Source organism: Loxodonta africana, chromosome 10, assembly GCF_030014295.1.
Source record: "Loxodonta africana isolate mLoxAfr1 chromosome 10, mLoxAfr1.hap2, whole genome shotgun sequence".
Lineage (NCBI taxonomy): Eukaryota > Metazoa > Chordata > Mammalia > Proboscidea > Elephantidae > Loxodonta > Loxodonta africana.
Window position 1 is genome coordinate 43,406,537 of NC_087351.1, and position 14,134 is coordinate 43,420,670.

At 40.9% G+C, this 14,134-nt stretch overlaps 1 protein-coding gene across 6 annotated transcripts in view; it reads right to left on the bottom strand.

The window, feature by feature from the left end:
- HEATR5A (HEAT repeat containing 5A) overlaps positions 1–12,607 on the bottom strand; it is a 141,462-nt gene extending 128,855 nt beyond the window's left edge. For 4 of the 6 annotated variants that reach the window (XM_064292379.1, XM_064292380.1, XM_064292381.1 and 1 more), the window contains exon 1: positions 12,397–12,607. The gene's annotated coding sequence lies outside the window, so the exon portion shown is untranslated. Of the gene's footprint in view, positions 1–8,306; positions 12,060–12,396 lie in introns of those variants that run through there. The other 2 variants (XM_064292378.1, XM_023546094.2) reach the window with 2 other exon arrangements.
- Between the last annotated feature and the right edge of the window lie 1,527 nt (positions 12,608–14,134).

The window sequence follows — 14,134 nt, forward strand, 5'->3', positions numbered from 1 at the left end:
GAAGGAAGGTATTACTGATCCCCATTTTGTGGATGAGGAAATAATTAAGATGCCCGTAAGTAGTAGAGCTCACTTCTTTTCCTCAATGCTAGATACCCTTTCCATATGGAGGAAAAAAAGGAAAGAAAAACAGTCTTTGACATTAAGATGTAATGAATGAACAGAGCTTTGAAAACAAAACACCTTTTAGTAAACCATAAAATCGGCTCCATCTCCTGATCCCTCCAAGTATAAGGGTCAAACAATTAAAAAGGGAGGGTTGAGAAAATACCAAAAAGAACAACACAGATGAAGTGAGCAAACTGTTCAAATTAAAGGAAGCTAAGCATGTCAAAATAACAGAACTATACCAAACAATGCAGACTAAACAAACAAAATAAAAACCTGTTGCCATCTAATTGATTCCAATTCACAGGGACACAGCTGCCTGGAAAAAAAAAAAAAACAAAAACACCACACCAAAGTTGAGTCTACATCAACTGCATTGGAATTTAGAGGGGCTGGTGTGCTGCAATAAATGGATTATTTTATCTAATTCTCACACCACCATAAAATAACTACTAGCATCATTCCTATTTTCTAAATGAGAATACTGAGACTTAGACAATTTAGATTGTTTTAATAAGAGATTAGGGTTCACTACTGGTTAAGAAACAGGCTGCTAGCCAAAGGCTGGCAGTCTGAATCCTCCATCCGCTCTTTGGAAACTATGGGGCAGTTCTACTCTGTCCTATAGGATCGCTATGAGTTGGAATTGACTTGACAGCAACGGAGTTTGGGTACGCTCATATAACCCACCTAATAAACCGCATAAGAAACATTTATCTTGACATTATTTTTACATAAACCCTAAACAACTGAGAATGACTTCAGAAAACAGGAAAATTTCTGACAATGAAATCAAACCTCTATGCTATTATTTTGCATGGATTTAATCCCAGACTTTCTAGCCCAATTCTCTATTATAAAAAAACCCATAAAATAAATTAGTTCTCATACATGTTAATACTTTAAAATGTTAACCGAACAATACTGATTTAAGCTCAATAAGAAATCATTTGACTTAGCTACAGGGTTGAAAATTCCCCCCCAAAACCCAAACTCACTGCCACCGAGTTGAGGCTGACTTATAGCAACCCTATAGTACAGAACAGAACAGCCCCATAGGGTTTCCAAGGAGCGGCTGGTGGATTTGAACTATCAACCTTTTGGCTAGCAGCCGCACTCTTAACCACTGTGCCACCAGGGCTCCGTTTAAAATTACATTAAATCCAAACATGTTAAGTAAAAAACTTGTATATCCAATACGGAGAAGATTCTAGAAAAACTGATAGTTTCATATATGAATAGTCTCAGCTCAAACAAGTTCAACTCTTTTGAAAAACAATATATAAGAAGTCATAAAAGTATGAAAACTAATTGATGTTTAGCTTTTGAAAATTCATGCTAAAGAAAGAAAAAGGAAAAAAGCATAAAAATAGTGATTACTGCATTATAAAAGTGAAAACTGGAAATTTACAAGTCCAACATGAGCGAAATGGTTAAAGTTTAACATATTCAAAGAATATTAGGATCTCAATAAAAATTGTAATTATGAAAACTAAATGGCAACTACAGAATTTCTAATGTTGACAAAGTCCTGTAAGCAAAGCAGTGTTTCCCAAACAGTGATTGGTAAAATAATAGTTTCAAAGAATGAGAGCAAACACCGGGGGGATCAAAGTCCGAATATTTCTGAGAAATGACTAGTTGGCAGTTTTATTTACACTAAAGCTTCTTCATTAATATAATATGGTAATGGGCATTACAGTCAGTCAGTAGGGAGTACAGATACAGCATTTGATGTTTCTCAGTAGGTTTTAACTATACACCTCTCCCCCAACGTTTCTTATTTTGACAGGGAATCTTGTGGAATTGCTGTTCCACAGAACATAATCTTAGTAATGCTACTCTAAAGTAAAAAGTTTAAGACAATTATAGGTCAAAAGACATAAAATTTCCTTGTTTTTCATACTATGATAGGATTTTTATTATGTAACATGAAGATATGTAACAAATCAAATTACCCAACATTCAGAATCCTAAATACAAGCAGATAGAATCTTCTGTTAGCTACTCCTGGACTATAAGTAAGGAATGTAACAGTTTTAATCAACCTGGTACATTCATGACTCATTAGTTCACATAAAAAATTGTGCTATTCATACTTTTAAAATGTTACACATACACACCCTTCTCCAACTAAAAATGCGTTGTTGCATCATAAATTTTAAACTCTGATTTTTGGAATTCTAAACACAAATTCCATACAATCAACTCAATCCATGTTTCTTAAGTCATGCCACAAAAGTCTAATGTATGCCAAACGTAGCACAAGTATTGTATTTTAATATACCATGAAAATACATTCAGAGTACCAAGATTCCAAGAATATTTCCTATAAACTTGGTTTGGTAAGAGGTGGGAGAATGCTGCTTATCATTACTGTATACACAAGCCAATGGGAACAGCAAATACATTTCCAAGAACTGGTGGGGAGCACATCTCCTAAGACAGTGAACTTAGGATGGGATGGAAAAGAAGGAGATATAGGACATGGAATTTAAAAGTTAGAGTGAGGAAGGGGCCAGAAGTGGGGATTGAATTCACTTTCCCTTCTTTAAAAAAAGAAAATACAACAGGTCAGTGTCAGGGATGAGAACAGCAGAAACTGATAGAATCCAGTGAAGGAGAGATTGCTAGTGGGGGCCCAATTAAAGTGTAGCTGTTTTTGGCAATTTTTCCAAATTATGAAAGACAAAACCCAGGAAGTGTAAAAGGAAGTGTTCTCGGGGGCACGACAGGGCAGTAGGAACCAACCCTAATAAGGCAGCGATAGGAAAAGGAACTAACATTTTTTGAGGATCTCCTGACTAGATCCTTTTTATTCACTATCTTATGTAATCCTCACAGCACTGTAACTTAGGTACTGTAATTCTCATTTTATAGGTGAGGATAGCGAGCTAAGGAATCTGTCCAAGGTCAAAATGCTCTTTAAGTGGCATAAAGATGATAATGCCCGTGTCTGTCTACTTTTAATGTCCATGTTTCTTCAACTGCTTCATATAGTCTCTAATTGCTGCTATTAATGACTTCATTATTGCCACAGCTGCTGAAGCATCATATTCATATAGTAACTGTGGTCTTCTTTCTTATCATTTCATTCTCCTCTCATGTCTCCAGTACTTCACAGCTTTTTGCTAAAGTGTTAGGTCTTCTAGAGACACCAGCTTCCAGAGGGCCCTGCCCATCTAGTCAGTAAATCGATGTGTACTAACAATATTAGTTTAATCTTAGGCTACTCTTGACAATTTTTTATCACTCTTCATTCCACACAACTTTCCCATCTCTCCCTGGGAATGAAGCTCTCATTCTGGACACGTAATGTGCCAGAAGGCAGATTTTAAAATAACAAGAATTTTACTCACTTTGTCTCTTCCACCTCACTCAACTTAAAGTCACTATCTCACAATTTTACTACTTGGCACACAGTTGAGAGTCCAATAACAGGAAGTAAACAAACAATAAAATCTATACAGCAATTAGTTGTTTCAAAACTCATGGATTTTACTGACAAGTCTCCTGGTCCCTCAAAGCCTATTCATTCTTAGTTTAGACATGACTAATAATCCAGCTATCTGGATTCTGGCTAGGGCAGAGTAGAGAACCACATTAAAAGCGAAATGAAGGTCAACACCTCACCAACAACAAAAAAAAACCAAATAATCCCATTAAGAAATGGGAAAAGAATATGAACAGACACTTAACCAAAGAAGAATTTCAGGCTCCTAACAAACACGAGAAGAAATGCTCGGGATCATCAGCAATTAGAGAGATGCACATCAAAATACACCGAGATACCATTTCACCCTGACTTTACAGGCATTAAAAACAAAATAAATGTTAGTGACGATGCAGGGAAACTAGAACTCTTATACACTGCTGGTAGGAACGTAAAATGGTACAACCACTATGGAAAACGGTACGCTGCTTCCTCAAAAAGCTGGAAATAGAAATACCAAATGACCCAACAATCCACCCCTAGGTATATATCCTAAAGAAATAAGGGCCATGACACAACAGACATGTGCACACCCATGCTCACTACAGCATTATTCACAATAGCAAAAAGGTAGAAACAACCTAAGTGCCTATCAAAAGATGAATGGACCGATAAACTATGGTACATATATACAATGGCATGCTATGCAACAATAAAGGATAATGATGAATCCATGAAGTACCTCACAACATGGATGAATCTGGAGGGCATCATGCTGAGTGAAAAAGTCAATCACACACACAAAAAAACATTGTATGAAACCGCTTTTATAAAGAAACAACAGATAGTTTACACACAGGGAGAAAAAAAAAACAAAACTCTCTGATGGTTACCAGGAGAGGGAAGAGGAGGGAGGGAAAATTACCAAAGAGACAGTAAACAAGAGTTAATACAGTGAAGGGAAAGCCAATACACAATATGGGAGAAGTCAGCACAACATGATCAAGGTAAGTGAGGACACTCAGAAGAAAGCAGGAATAAAAGAGGCACAGTGGTAAAGGGCTCGGCTGCTAATCAAGGGTTGGCAATTCAAATCCAACAGCCGCTCCTCGGAAACCTCTGGAGCGTTTCTACTCTGTCTATACCATCACTATGAGGGGATAGACTAGATGGCAACAGGTTTGGTTTGGTTTTTGGAACGGTAACTACTATAGTGTAGACAATACTGCAACAATGTTGTTGTTGTTAGGTGCCATCAAGTTGGTTCCAACCCATGGCAACCCTATGCACAACAGAACGAAACACTGCCTGGTCCTGAGCCATCCTCACAATCGTTGTTATGCTTGAGATCACTGATGCAGCCACTGTGGCAATCCACCTCGTTGAGGGTCTTCCTCTCTTCCGCTGACCCTGTACTACGCCAAGCATGATGTCCTTCTCCAGGAACTGATCCCTCCTGACAACATGTCCAAAGTATATAAAATGCAGTCTTGCCATCCTTGCTTCCAAGGAGCACTCTGGTTGTACTTCCTCCAAGACAGATTTGTTCATTCTTTTGGCAGTCCATGGTATATTCAATATTTTTTGCTAACATCACAATTCAAAGGCATCAACTCTTCTTCGGTCCTCCTTATTCACTGTCCAGCTTTCACATGCATATGATGCAATTGAAAATACCACGGCTTGGGTCAGGTGCACCTTAGTCTTCAAGGTGACATCTCTGCTCTTCGACACTTTGAAGAGGTCCTTTGCAGCAGATTTGCCCAATGCAATGCGTCTTTTGATTTCTTCACTGCTGCTTCCACGGCTGTTGATTGTGGATCCAAGTAAAATGAAATCCTTGGCAACTTCAATCTTTTCTCCGTTTACCATGATGTTGCTCATTGGTCCAGTTGTGAGGATTTTTGTTTTCCTTATGTTGAGGTGCAATCCATAGTGAAGGCCGTGGCCTTTGATGTTCATCAGTAAGTGCTTCAAGTCCTCTTCACTTTCAGCAAGAAAGGTTGTGTCATCTGCATAACGCAGGTTGTTAATGAGTCTTCCTCCAATCCTGATGCCCTGTTCTTCTTCATAGGGTCCACCTTCTTGTATTATTTGTTCAGCACACAGATTAAATAGGTACGGTGAAGGACTACAGCCCTGACGCACACCTTTCCTGACTTTAAACCAGTCAGTATCCCCTTGTTCTGTCCGAACACTGCAACAATAGAGTCAACAAATAATCTACAAATGGAAACACAGATATGCCCAGAGGTGAGGGAGGGGTTAAGGAAACACTCCCATTGGCAGATAACAGGTTCGGAGGTGGAAATTTCTAAATACATGACTGTAGATGCTCCTGAAATATTAATACAGACAGCAGAGCACACAAGCGGCATAATCAGGGAAACCTCCAAAATATAACTAAATACCTCATGGGATGAAGTTCCCAGGCTTGAAGGCAATGGACCACAGACTTGAGGGACATCTACATCAACTAGCACAACATAGTTCTTAAAGACATTGTTACATTCAACTTTGGAGAGTAGCCTCCGGGGTCTTAAAAGCTTGCAAGTAGCCATCTAAGATACAAGTATTGTTTTTTTCTAGTCCAGAGCAAAAAAAAAAAAAAACCAAACCCATTGCCACTGAGTTGATTTCGACTCATAGTAACCCTATAGGACAGAGCAGAACTGCCCCATACGGTTTCCAAGTAGCGCCGGGTAGATTGGAAATGCCCACCTTTTGGCTTGCAGCCGCAGCTCTTAACCACTACTCCACCAGCGTTTTCATCCAGAGCAAAGGAGGGGGGGGAAAACTAAAGACTCAAGGGAGCAATTTGTTCAAAAGACTAATGGACCACATAAACCACATTGTACATGTCCCCGAGATCAAAAGTACCTGGCTCCACTACTGATCGCTCTGACTGAGATTACAACAGAGGGTCTTGGACACAGGGGGAGAAAAATGTAGAACAAATGATCAAACTCACAAGAAAGATCAGACTCATTGGTCTGACAGACTGGAGAAGCCCCCGAGACTATGGCCTGCGAACATCTTTCTAACACAGAATTGAAGCCACTCCTGAGGATCACCTTTCAGCCAAAGATTTGGGGGGGGGGGGGGGGCTATGAGACAAATAACACATGTGAGGAATGTGCTTCTCACATCACTCAAGAATACCAGATCGAAAGGGCAACACCTGCCCAGGAACAAAGACGAGAAGGTGGAGCGGACAGGAAAACTAGACAATGGACGTGGTGAACCCGGGGTGGGGAGGGAAAGGGGGAGAACGCTGACACAATGTGGAACTGCTGCCAATGCCATGAAACAATTTGTATATAAATTTTTGAATGAGAAACTAATTTGCTCTGTAAACTTTCACCTCAATCACAATTAAAAAAAAAAATTTGATGGAACAAACCCATTGAGAGCAGGAAGAAGTAAGCGCAGGCAGCTAAGAGTGATGGAAGAGATAATATATTTAATATAGGTATTTCAAAAAGCAGAGCCCTGGTGACACAGTGGTTAAGAGCTATCACTGCTAGCCAAAAGGTCAGCAGTTCCAATTCACCAGCCGCCCTACGGGACGGTTCTACTCTGTCCTATAGGGTCGCTATGAGTCGGAGTCAACTTGATGGCAATGGGTTTGGTTTGGTTTTTTATTTCAAAAAGCAGAGCAATACGTGGCCATTTAGTACAGGTGCAAAGTGTACAGGATGCCATTATTTCCCCAGCACGGTTGGGTCGACAGAAACCCTTGTTCAGTTTTTCAAAAGAACTTTACCCTTGTATTTGCTGCTATTGCAATCTGCCACTTATGACCTCCTAGTTTAGCTACCAGTCCCTGCCTTCCTTAGAATCCCTTTTTTTCCTTCCCTAGCTGTTTATGGCTCTTACAACCTGGTTAGCACTGACAGATTCACCCTTAATCTGCACCATGACCTAACATCCTGGCTTCTCCCTAGTTACTACGTCTAGCTCACAACATACCTTATGGAATACCTAGTCTAGAATTCAGCTACATTTCTAATCTTCCTGGAGCCCCACCTGAGGCCTTTGTTGGCAGACACTGCTTCTCACTCCCTGCCAAATGCCCAGGTAGGCTCTTAATTTTGCAAGTATGGCTCCCTGGAACAACTCCATATTACTGTGCATTCTGGCTGTCACTGTCATAATTCGCCCAAGTAATATAGTGTACATACTATTACCTCAAACCCCCAATCAGGTCTGAGGTACCATTCCATAATCAAACTTGTTAATATCTCTACAGGAAAAGATAAGCACGGTCACACAAAACTCATTCACCCATTGCCATTGACTCGATTCTGACTCAGTGACCCTATAGGACAGGGCAGAACTGCCCCACAGGGTATCCAAGGCTGTAATCTTTACAGAAGCTGACTGTCAAGTTTTTCTCCCACGGAGCAGCTAGTGGGTTCCAATCACTGACCTTTCGGTTAGTAGCTGAGCGCTTAACCACTGAGCCACCAGGGCTCCTCATAGTCACACAAGGTGAGATAAATAATAACTATAAATAGCTTCATTTATCAGTTCAAATCATGTTTTGCTGCCAAATGAGTTAAGAAGAAAATTCTTCAGAGCCTTTTGAATTCTAGAATGGAGCTTAAGGAATTTTGTATGTGTATCTTTTTTTTTTCCCTTCCAAAATATTTTTTAAAAGATTTGGTGTTTCAATAGATAATTTCAGTTTTCTGATAATTTTATTTGTATAAAAATGTATTACTTGTATTGAATCAATGAAAGATTATTTTTATATACTTACACAAAGCACGCATATATTCGACATACAGAAACCTATGAATGTAACAAAAAAGGATATAAATGCTGTTGTATATTTATCCACAGAGAAGTACTACTTGGGCAATAATATGGATAACTAAGGTACTGAAAAAGTACGGATATATAAAACATTTTACTTAGTGATTTAGGACCATACCATGTAAGATTAGCAAAAGCATATCCAATGCTTTAAATATTTAGAATTATCACCTCCCCCGGGGTTTTCCTTCTTTCCGTGTCACAAAACCAGCTCTAATTTCCTAGGCATGTAACATTAACATAGTTCTTTAACATGGCTATACTATGCTTCTTTTCTAGAAACAAAAAAGTTGGTACTATTAAAAATTTTTTAAACCCAAGCATGATTCGGGGTTTATGCTCCAGATTTGAAATGCTGGCTATCTGTTTAGACAGTTCTAATCTTTTATTTGGCTCTTACCGTACATACGTGTGATTTCACACTTACAATTACAATTTTAATAATCTGCCTGATCAACTGCTATATCACTAGATTCATATTTAAGAAAACATTCTAAGTAATTTATTGTTGTTTATGATGTTGTTAAGTGCTGTCGAGTTGATTCTGACTTAGAGTGACCCTATAGGACTGAGCAGAAATGCCCTACAGAGAGGGTTTCCCAGGCTGAAATCTTTACAGGAGCAGATCACCAGGTCTTTTCTCCTGAGAAGTGGCTGGTGGGTTCGAACCGCGGACCTTCCAGTTAGCAGCCAAGCACTTAACCATTGTATCACCAGGCCTCCTTGTTGCTTATGATAAATACCACATACATTAAAAACAGATCTTTACTAAATGAACAAGAAATTCCACACCTCATCTAAATTACAACTGAAAATTATAAAAGTATTAGATAAACATAACAATCCAATCTCTCTCTCTAGCTTTCCAAAGAGCCAGAACTGCTAAAATTATAAAACTTTATACTAGGTAGATGTAGCAAAAAAGCCACGTTGTTCCTCCGTCGTTATACATATAGTACCCACAGCATTCATGGGATCCTACAGTTTATCTGACATGACAATGAAAAAGCAGGATTAAGAATTAAAACTGAATTTTAACCTATTTCCTTTAACAAAAGAAGTCTGTAGATGGTACAAAAGGTTACGCACTTGACTACCTGCCTGCCTAAAGGTTGGCAGTTTGAACCCACCTACAGGTTCCTTAAAAGACAGGCCTGGTGACCTGCTTCTGAAAGGTCATGGCCTTGAAAACCATAAAGAGTAGTTCTAATCTGCACACATGGGGTTGCCATGAGTAGGGATGACTGCATGGCAACTAACAACAAGAGTTTATCTGACAATAAAGACAAAGCAGGATTAAGAATTAAAACTGAATCTAACATATTTCCTCCTACAAAAGACTTAGTGATTAGGGTTCTAATCCAGTGGCTGACAAATTTTTTCTGTAACGACCAGAGTGAAACACTTTAGGTCATACAGTCTCTGTCACAACAGTACTGCCATCTGTAAAGTGGGGGTAATAATCATCCCTCCCTCCCAGGGGTTTTCCAAGGAATTAATAGAGTTAATATATGCAAAGCAGTTAAAACAGTGTGTGGTACATAGTAAGCTGCAATAATAAATGCTCAAAAAGGGCCTGAGGAGAATGGGGGTGGCATCTAGGGATACCCCACGTTCTGTTCAACTCTGCCTTTCCAGCACCGCAGCAGTCATAAACAATGCAAATAAGCACCGTTGTGTTGCAACAAAACTTACAAAAACTGGCAGCATGCTGGATTTGGCTCACAGTGTGTAGTTTGCCCATCCTTACTTTAGACCTATTTCTACAGACTACACAAGGTCTTTAGAAACCGAATTAAATGACATAGGTGTCCTTACAAATTCCTTTCAAACCAAAACCCATTGCCATCGAGTCAACTCCGACTCACAGCAACCCTATAGGACAGAACAGAACTGCCCCATATGATTTCCAAGGAGCAGCTGGTGGATTCAAACCGCTGACCTTTTGGTTAGCAGCTGAGCAAATTAACCACTAAACCACCAGGCCCCAGTGAACTCATTTCTTAAACAAAATTTAATAATAATTTTTTCCATGTCTTCTTAAAAAGATGTGAGTCCTAAAATCAAAGAACAATAGTCCCATTAAAACTGTTCAAACCCTTCTATGATGCTATGGATAATTAATGAAACACAGAAAACTCAATACAGCTTTTTGTTGTTGTCATTCATTTAAATGTCACTATACAGGTTAACCAAAATTTAGAATAAAATAAATTTCAGAATACGAGGTAACTGAAAACATTCTGAGTTTAATCCCTTATTCTATACATAAAGTAATTAATAGAAGCACATAAAGGTTATAAACTGCCTCAATTCCTTTTTTTCCCCCTAAATTTTATTTATTTCGTTGTTGTACCTCAATCCCTTTTTGAAATACAGCTGGAAGAAAGAAAGGTAGGTGCATTGGTTAAAAACAAGTGAAAGGTACTTTAACTTTTTTTCCCATTGAGAAAGTATTCACTAGTTGTATAGTTAAAAAAAAAATCTAAAAACTTACTTTGGAGTTACGTATTTTCTGTCATTAAAGTAAAATGAAAGAGAACTAAAATCCCATAAATGGTAGTGGAGGAGATTAAGCTAGAAACCAGGTCAGGAGTCTTCTCACTATTGTATAAATCCTTCTATATTTGGGTGGGTTTTATATATATAAAATAATTCTATCCTAAGGCACAACAAATCCAGCCCAACTGTCTCTATTCTTGTTATGAACCCTGCCTGTTTACCCATTAAAGAAAAAGAAAAATTAAAAAAAAAAAAAGGCAATAAAATGTAAGACAATCTCAGCTTCAAAACTTATATTTAAGATCGCTTTCTCAAGGGCATGTTTTCTAAAATGTCTGAAAAATGAAACAGGACAAATCCTCTCTGCCCATCCATCCTTAAAGGTTTAGCTCTAATGATGCTTCTCTGGCTTTCGTTAATTTTTAAAATACTTTGCTGGAAGTACCATCTCTGAAAGTTCTGAATTGTGGTTGTGGGCCCCTTTTTATCTCCTTAAACTTTTAACACGTCTTCTCGAGGCTGTAAATTCCTTAAGGGCTTGCACACAAAAGATGCTGAATAATATTAGCTGAATAAATAAATGCACATAAAAACAATTTATAATTATGACCTTTAATAAAGGAACTCAAGTCATTTAACTCAGATTATCTGACTTGACAAAAAAGTTATATTAACTTGCCAGGGGTATACATTATTGTGATTCTACAAACCGCTTTATAAAGTTTCTAGACTTTAGCCAAAAGAAAAGAAAAAAAAAAAAAAACCCAAATCCGTTGATTTCAACTCAGAGCGACCTTACAGCACAGAGGAGAGCTGCCCCACAGGGTCGCCACAGAGTGTGTGGTGGATTTGAACTCCAGCGACCTCTTAACCACTGTACCACCAGAACTCTAGACTTTATAGAAACACCGTCGTAATGACCGAGGGTGGGGTCAGAAGAAATGTTTTTCATACCACTAAGCAAAGCGTTTCCTTCCTTGAGAGGGGTAGAAATAGCCCCACACATAGAAGGCAACATTCACTCTCTCTTCACTGCTCCCGTCTAGAAACAAGCAACACTGAGGGTGGGTTTTCTCAATCGTCACGAGGGTTGTCTGCAGAAAACGCACGGGGCGTTCGGAGAGCCTCACCCGAAACCCGGCTTGGGGCCGCGCTCCAGGCTCACCCCCCAGGCGCAGCGGGCGCCGCCAGGGCGGGTCCCGGGAGCCGCGCGCCCAGAGGCGGGACCCGACTTCCCGACCTTCCCCGCACTCCGGTCCCGAGCTCCCATCGGCGGGCAGAGTCCGCCGCTACCTGTTGTGCTCGGATGAGACCAGACTTTCCCGGAGCCCGGGAAGCTAGGAGAAAGGACGGATCGCATGGGCGGTCTAGCCAGCCCTGCGCCCCGGTTCAGCCCCTCCTCAGTGAACCCTGACGCCGACGACCACGACACCAAACCCCTTGACCCTTTCCTCGCACCCTGGGCCCCAGCTTCCTCCCCGCCCACAACGCTGTCCCGACCACCTTGGGGGCCCTCGAGCGGGACCACTCACGGTGCCGGGCCCGGTGTGTCGCTCCTCCACGGCCGGCAGGCAGCCGGGACACCGTCTCCTCTCCCGAAGTCCCCGACTGCTCGCCCTCGGGGTCCCCACACCTCAGCGCCCGTCCCGGTCCCGCCACATTGCCTGGCTCCTTTCAGCAGCAGGGCAGCGCAGCGACTTGCCGGTGGCGGTGACTATGAGGCAGTGGGGCGGGAGAGGCGCGCGCGGGGCGGGACCTGAGCGCTCCGAGCGGCCAACGCGGCGGGAGCCGCGACTGGGAGCGCGCCTCCGATCCGAGGCCCCGCCAGCCGGCCGCCGAGCCATCGAACGCCCACTCTGGCAGGCGTGACTGCTCCACCGCCGAAAGAGCGGATGAAGGAGCCTGCGGCCCAAGTTGATAGGACAGTGGCTTTGCAGTCCGGAGATTGTGGCCACAGCTATTTTTGTCTATTTTTCATCACCAGCCACAGGCAAAGACACAGCTGGAGCCTAGAAAAATTCAGGCAGGGCTAGTGCTGTGGGTGTAGATGGTGAAATGTTAGATGTGGAAAGAACCTTTGTAGTCCTAACTCTTCGTTTTACACCGAAAACTGGGGTCTGAGGTAAAGTGACTTGCTCAAGGTCACACACTGAGTCAATGGGGAGGTCACTGAGTGACTGGGACTAACAACCTCTTGGCTCAGAATCAAGTGCGTTTTTCCGGTATACTCAGCATTTTGAATGTAATATTTTAATTTTTATTTTGAAACAATCTCAAGCTTACAAAAAAGTTGCAAATATAGTACAAAGAATTGTTTTCCCTCTGGAACATTTGAGATTTAAGTTACTGAGATCAGGCCATAAAAAACCCGTTGCCATGGAGTTGCTTCCGACTCACAGCTACCCCATAGGACGGAGTAGAACTGTCCCATAGGGTTTCCAAGGAGCGGCTGGTGGATTCGAAATGCCCACCCTTTAGTTAGCAGCAGTAGCTTGTGGTAAGTCTCAGCCAGTGTACCACCAGGGCTCCATATAACCACAATATACCTATCAAAATCAATACATGTACACGATACATTACTGCTGTCTAATCTTCAGACAAAGGAGCCCTGGTGGTGGAAGCAGCTCTAGGCTGCTTACCAAAAGGTTGGCTGATTAAACCCACCCAGTGGCTCCAAAGGAGCTGATCTGCTTCAGTAAAGATTACAGCCAAGAAAACCTTATGAGGCAGTTCTCCGGTGTCACATGGGGTCACTATGAGTCAGAGTGGACTGGACAGCAACCAACAATCTTCAGACACCATGTTTTGCTAATTGTCCTAATAATGTTCTTTATGGCTAAAGGATTCAGTTCAGAATCAAACATCCTATTTACTAGTGGTTTATCTTTAGTTGCCTTCAATCTGGAACACATCTTTAGTCTTTTCTTGATTTTCATATCCTTGAAACTTTTGAAGATTCCAGGCCAATTATTTCATAGAATGTCGTTCAGTTTGAGTTTGTCTGATGTTTACTCATGATTAGATTTAGGGAAGGTCTATTTGACAGGATTCTCGCAAACATGATGCTATGTTTTCATTGCATCCTGTCAGGTGGCACATTATTTTAATTTGTCCCATTACTGATGTTTACCGTCTGCTAGACTTCTCTACTGTAAAGTTACCCTTTCCCCCCTTTGTAATTAATAAGCATTTTGTGAGGAGATTCTTTGACGCTATGTACATACTTTTTTTTGTCATCAAGCATTCAATTAATTTATTTATATTGGAATG